At 41.0% G+C, this 7278-nt stretch overlaps 1 long non-coding RNA gene across 1 annotated transcript; it reads left to right on the forward strand.

Annotated features, from left to right (window-relative positions):
• The first annotated feature begins 217 nt into the window (after positions 1-217).
• On the forward strand, positions 218-7062 carry LOC117519563. Its single transcript, XR_004563346.1, has 3 exons — positions 218-374; positions 3423-3424; positions 7052-7062. It is a non-coding gene; the product is annotated as an uncharacterized LOC117519563 (long non-coding RNA).
• Positions 7063-7278: the final 216 nt, after the last annotated feature.

Here is a 7278-nt window from a genome sequence, read left to right on the forward strand (position 1 = left end):
TTTTTTCCTGATTTCTTTAAGTGGTTCTTAAAGCCAGAAAGTTGCCATTTGAAATTACTTTAGTTTGATGTCATGTCTGTGATCTGCTTTTTTTCTACAAAATTAAACAACTGAATGAACATCCTCCGAGGCCGGTGATTCCATAATTTTTGCCAGGGGTTGTATGATGGCACAAGCTTGGTGCACCTATCTTTAGGCAGTTTTGTCCATTCCTCTCACGCTCCACCAGGTTGGATGGGGAACATCAGTGCACAGCCATTTTCAGATCTCTCCAGAGATGTTCAATGGGATTCAGGTCTTGGCTTTGGCTGGGCTACTCAAGCACATTCAGAGAGCTGTCCTGAGGCCACTCCTTTGATATCTGTGTGCTTAGGGTCATTGTTCTGCGGAAAGATTAACCTTCACCCCAGTCTGAGGTTAAGAGCACTGTGAAGCAGGTTTTCATCCAGAATGTCTCTGTACATTGCTCCATTCATCTTTCCATCAATGCTGGTTCCTGGTTTTTGACAAATCATGATGCCCAGCATTCATGCCAAAGAGTTCAATCTTTGTCCCATCAGACCAGAGAATTTTGTTTCTCAGGGTCTGAGATTCGTTCAGGTGCCTTTTGGCAAACTCCAGGCTGTCTGCATAGTGCCTTTTACTAAGGAGTGGCTTCTGTCTGGCCACTGTACGATACATGCCTGATTGGTGGATTATATTATATCAAATTATATTGGATACTGGATCTATTGGACTACTGTTGGATTAACCATGGAATTGATCAGCTGGTCTCTGAACACTATTGACACCATCTTTTCTACAAGAAGGTCAGGACCGGGTGATCCTACCTGCCCAGATGGAACGTATCCTGCGGGCTTTGTTCTCCTCCTGGGGGTCGTGGCGTGTTGCATGCTTTTGCGCCATTCTCTATGGAGGACGTCGAGGATTTATTCATATTTGTTCTTATGGTAGCAGGGCTGATACTTTCTGGCTTATGTGCTGCCCTGATCTAACAGAAAATTGGCAAGACGGCGACATCAACAACCACGGCCCCTCGCTTGTCTGTCATGATTAACGAGGTGGGCAAGGCAATGCATACTCAGACTGCGATGACTCTTGAACTCAGACGCAAATTGGATGACATCTTGGAGCAGATGCTTGCCTTGCAGATGAAGATGAAGATTTCAGAGGCTGGGGAATATTCTTAATTCATAATTTGAATTTGGTTGTTCAAGTGAAGCTGTAAAAAGTGTTTTTCACTGCTCAAACCACAACTATATATATATGTTTTAACTGTTGTGTTTTTGCCCTGTGTTTGGAACAGGGGGCTCTGCAGCATAGGGATTGGCCTACAAACTGACAGACAGGGGTATGATTCCAGGTGTGTGTTTCACACTACCTATCTGTGTCCTTGGACAAGACATTTCATTTGCATTGTCCCAGTCCACTCAGTCATGAATGGGACCACTTTCCTGGGGAAGTTACCTGTGATGTACTAACGCCCCATCCAGGGGGAGTCTTAGATGCTCTTTCCACTTCATGTTACTGATGGACATCAGGGCTGGTGGAGAACTTCTTCTTCTACCCCTTTCCAATGTCATAATATATTATTTGTAAGTACTCAGGCTCATTGTGGTGCTTTTTGCACAAAATGTCCTCTCACACGCTGGTCAGTAGAATAATTTAGCTTGTGAAGGAAACCAACTAATATTTTTCTCACGCCATAACAATTAAGCATTCTGGATATGTTCTGCAGAAAGAAAGAAAAAACACACAGTGTTAAAATGACTTCTTTTTTTTTGCACTAATTAACTTTGCCTCCTTTGGATGTGAAGCCTTCAGTTGAACTATACAGCTTGGTAGGAAAACATTCATATAATTAGACTGTTTCTTTCCAATAGCAATGCTGCCTAACTCCATTCTCTCCTGATTCTCTATCAAAATATGCTCTCCAAATGCACAATTTTCAGTAGCAGCAATGTGGTAGTAATGCACTAGTACTTCTGAAGGAGCTTTGTTGGATCAATAGAAACATGGTATTCCATTTACAAACACATCAGGAAGCTGGCTGCGGACATGCTGAGCATATTCAGGAAAAGACAGTGATTTTCCTGTTGCTGCTGAATTTTTGCACATATGTGAGATGTTGGAGATTGACTGACAGGCAACAGGATTTGCTGTCCCGTGGAGACAAAAAGGGTTTGTATTATATTAACAAGTATCACTGACTCATTGCCTCATTGACATTGGCATCACACAGCCGAGAACACAAAGAGTGACAAATGTGAAAAGAGATAATACATATTGCAATGTCACATGTTCTATCCATCAAACAAGTTGATAGCAGAAGACACAGTAATGTACAATCCAAAGTGTGGCCGCGGGGATGAAACAGCAGCTTACTCAGGTTCTCTGCCACTTGCCTGCCCAGTGAAATGTTGTAAGATAAATTTGCTACATGTTTAATACATATATATATATATATATATATATATTATTATTATTATTAATTATTATATATTAATTATATTATTATTATATTAATATATATATATACTATTGCATGTACTACAGATCGTGCATGAAATGCAGCCTGAGGCCTGTTTCCTATATACTACGCCAGGGGTGCTGGAATTGTAGTTGCTTAGGGTGCTGCAGCACCCCCTGCTGGTCAAGCCCGGAACCAGAAAAAAAAATTAAGGGGGCGATGAGTTTATCACAGGGGGCGGGGTCGCCCCCCCACCCAAAAAAAAAGTACGCACCGGAGGGGACGTTCCTCTGAGCGTGCGTAATGAATTGGGTGCGCTCCTGGAAAGCTCATGTATTTAGGCTACACCGTTGTAAGAGACTGACTAAGAGTAAAGAGTGATGACAGTATTTTTTTAATTATTATTTCAATGTATAGACCCTCGGTCAAGTGATCTCCTGCATACCACAAAACCAAACCAACAACTGATCTGAGAAACGACATGAGACAGTAGATTAACCCCACATACAGCCCTCCATCACAAGTGCAAACACAGCGCAATTGGGCATGTGCGCCACTCCATGGCACAGAGCCCAACTACACATGCAGTCACAAAGTTCTTCTGAAAAACTGGAGTGATCTGAATTCGGCTGGATGAATATGGGTGTGTGTGTGTGGAGACAATTCACCTCATTCACAACGTGACAGAACTTAACGATGCGCTGTTACGCGCAATAGCGTGCAACAACACGGAACACTATTCTTGACCGTGCATAATGGTTCCTGATAATTCTCCAGCAACACGTGCCATTAATCGTAATGTGTGGTAACAGGTTGCAGCAGTTCCTGAGGACACCTGATACCTCTGCCCCGAATCATCACATTTGTGATCAGCAGCCAAGAATGTGTACTTCGTGGCATTCATGACTTGTCGTTATGTGTAAACGCAGCATTAATACCCTCCCCAAGTGAGTCGTGCTGCATGATCTGCCTTTTGCTTGGTGGACTTGACGAATCCCAGGAACTCCAGCTCTGACACTGCTTGAATAAATCGAGCATGCTTTAGTTTGTCCACCTTGCCATAATCGCTGGACTCAGGATCCTTGCCCTCTGCCGCACTGACAAGCGCAACCCTCAACCTATCAAATCGCTTGAACACAGACACACGCCATATCCGTTTTTTTTTTTTAATGAATTACTTTAGTTGATTAATTTGGTTTATTTGTTAAATACATGATATTATTGAATAACTAATATTTTGCTATATTTTCCAGTATTTCTTTTTCTTTCTTTATTATTTTTATTTTTTTGATAATCAGGCTTCTCAATATTAAAAAAACAAATCTTAAATGATCTTCCTTAGACTCAAACTGAATGTAAATTTCTACAACTTTATATAAATTAATTAAAAATATAAAAGCCAATATGTTTTGTTTTTTTTCCACCAAAACATTAAATCTAGGGTTGCATCTCAGATGTGCCTTCTGGCAAATTGTAGCTTTTCTGGTCTTCTTTTTAATAAAACCCTCTTCTATACCACTTCATCGTGAAGCTTTATAAAAAAAATACATGTCACCTACAGGATTCAAACCCCCGCCTTCCAAAAGCTCTGACTACAGTCAGAAACTTTATTAAGTGAGCTACCATTGGAAGGTGCTGAAAGGAGCTGAACACTGCCTCATATTAGGAAGCACATGGATGTATTTAAAAAAAATAACGTGATGTTACAGTCAGATTGCATGCTGCGTGTTATGATCTGATGATCCGTTTCAACTTGGGGGCAGCCTGTCCATGTCCGCACTTGCTGCAGCCTGTCGCCACAGTGATATATGTTTTTATTTATGTCCACTTGATGACAGCAAACAGACACATGCACGTCACAGTGGCCAGTTGTTAGTCCATGTCTGTCAAAATACAGTACTGTCCAGCTGGGATGTCCAGAATGACACATCTCCACAGCCGCTTCTGTCATAGCCACACCTCCTGTCAGTTCAGTGCACACACCAAAGCCACACTCGTGGGGCTTTGGTGTGCCAGTATGACAGTGATTGTCTATTGTCGTGCGAATGGCCACACATTTTCTAAGTGCCATTCGAGCGGTGTTAGATGTTCATGTGTGTCAGCTGGAATTTGGCCGACACCTGCCATGAGAGGGTTCGATGGGCTCACACAGCGCACGCTCTGTCTTTCAATAGTTATAGCAACAGATGTACAAGGCATTAGAGGTAGCTACATAATTACACAGTTTGCAAATGATTCCTGCTTCATGCGCACTTAATGCACAATTGGACCAAATTTGCACTATGTGTGAAGGGGCCTTAAAGAACTGTTCCACTGACTGGAAGGCTTGAGAAGAACAAGCAAGGGGCCGAGTCATTTGTCGAGCAATGATCCACACGGGAGCGGAAGTCTTCAAAAATGTGGAGAAACAACACAGTGGAGAAGAGGAGAAAAAGGAAGGAGAAAGAGGTAGATCCTGACCAGTAGAAGATTCTCCCAGCAACCACATGCATCATCTGACAATTACTACATCCACAACATTATCCCAGTTACAGTAGTGTTCAGAATAATAGTAGTGCTATGTGACTAAAAAGATTAATCCAGGTTTTGAGTATATTTCTTATTGTTACATGGGAAACAAGGTACCAGTAGATTCTCACAAATCCAACAAGACCAAGCATTCATGATGTGCACACTCTTAAGGCTACAAAATTGGGCTATTAGTAAAAAAAAAAGTAGAAAAGGGGGTGTTCACAATAGTAGCATCTGCTGTTGATGCTACAAACTCAAAACTATTATGTTCAAACTGCTTTTTTAGCAATCCTGTGAATCACTAAACTAGTATTTAGTTGTATAACCACAGTTTTTCATAACTTCTTCACATCTGCGAGGCATTAATTTTGTTGGTTTGGAACCAAGATTTTGCTCATTTACTAGTGTGCTTGGGGTCATTGTCTTGTTGAAACACCCATTTCAAGGGCATGTCCTCTTCAGCATAAGGCAACATGACCTCTTCAAGTATTTTGACATATCCAAACTGATCCATGATACCTGGTATGTGATATATAGGCCCAACACCATATAGTAGGAGAAACATGCCCATATCATGATGCTTGCACCACCATGCTTCACTGTCTTCACTGTGAACTGTGGCTTGAATTCAGAGTCTGGGGGTCGTCTCACAAACTGTCTGTGGCCCTTGGACCCAAAAAGAACAATTTTACTCTCATCAGTCCACAAAATATTCCTCCATTTCTCTTTAGGCCAGTTGATGTGTTCTTTGGCAAATTGTAACCTCTTCTGCACATGTATTTTATTTAACAGAGGGACTTTGTGGGGGATTCTTGCAAATAAATTAGCTTCACACAGGCATCTTCTAACTGTCACAGCACATACAGGTAACTCCAGACTGTCTTTGATCATCCTGGAGCTGATCAATGGGTGAGCCTTTGCCATTCTGGTTATTCTTCTATCCATTTTGATGGTTGTTTTCCGTTTTCTTTCATGCGTCTCTGGTTTTTTTTTTTGTTTTTTGTTTTTTTTTTGTCCATTTTAAAGCATTGGAGATCATTGGAGATGAGCAGCCTATAATTTTGTGCACCTACGTATAAGTTTTCCCCTCTCCAATCAACTTTTTAATCAAACTACGCTGTTCTTCTGAACAATGTCTTGAACGTCCCATTTTCCTCAGGCTTTCAAAGAGAAAAGCATGTTCATCCTTACATAGGGAACACCTGATTCACACCTGTTTGTTCCACAAAATTGACGAACTCACTGACTGAATTCCACACTACTATTATTGTGAACACCCCCTTTTCTACTTTTTTTTTACTAATAGCCCAATTTCGTAGCCTTAAGAGTGTGCATATCATGAATGCTTGGTCTTGTTGGATTTGTGAGAATCGACTGAATCTACTGGTACCTTGTTTCCCATGTGACAATAAGAAATATACTCAAAACCTGGATTAATCTTTTTAGTCACATAGCACTGCTATTATTCTGAACACTACTGTACATCATATGAGGTGTGGCCAACACTCTCCTCCTTGGCACTGCAGTAGTGGCCTGTAAATTTGGACATCCAGGTTGCATCTTCCTTTCAAAGCACAAAGTGTTTCCATGACAAATCCAGTTGTTGCACCTTGTATTATCGATAAGTATGTCTGGTATTTATATTGTGTATTTTATTTATATTTGCAAACTGTTTTTCTTTTTTACTTTCACTTTTGATACTCTGTGTGCTTCTTACCCTATGTGCTACTCAACCCAGTCTCACAAGTTTTTCCATGCGGCCCCTCACAAAATGAGTCACATTTTCGTGACAGGGTTTGTATTTTATCTTACTATTACTAACCCTACCCCTCCTCCTAACCATAGCCCAACTCTACCCCTTCCCCTAACCCTAACCATAACCTCCTGAGGGAGTCTTCCAAAGGGATCAATAATCTAATCTTTTGCAATAAGGTGAGTATATGTTGCGCACAGAATTGTGGGTATGTGACATCAGTGTAGACAAAAGAATATAAAATAAGAACATATTCAAGGAGGAACTTTTGATAGATACTATCTCTCTCATCACCGGTCTCTAAATTTATAACTCAGAGGGGGGGGCAGTTTTACCAAATTACACAGATGGGGTCAAACAACAGTAGAGCAGTCGCAGCTATTTATTGCACCCGTGGTGTCATTGATTTTCAGAAATGTGACAGCGAGCTTCATCAGTGGTGACACAGCGTCAACCATCATCTTTATTTGTCAGACAGCTTATCATATAGCATATCAAAATGTCAAAATTATTTTATCATAAAGAAGCATGAAAAGCATAAATA

This window comes from Thalassophryne amazonica, chromosome 10, assembly GCF_902500255.1.
Source record: "Thalassophryne amazonica chromosome 10, fThaAma1.1, whole genome shotgun sequence".
Classification (NCBI taxonomy): domain Eukaryota; kingdom Metazoa; phylum Chordata; class Actinopteri; order Batrachoidiformes; family Batrachoididae; genus Thalassophryne; species Thalassophryne amazonica.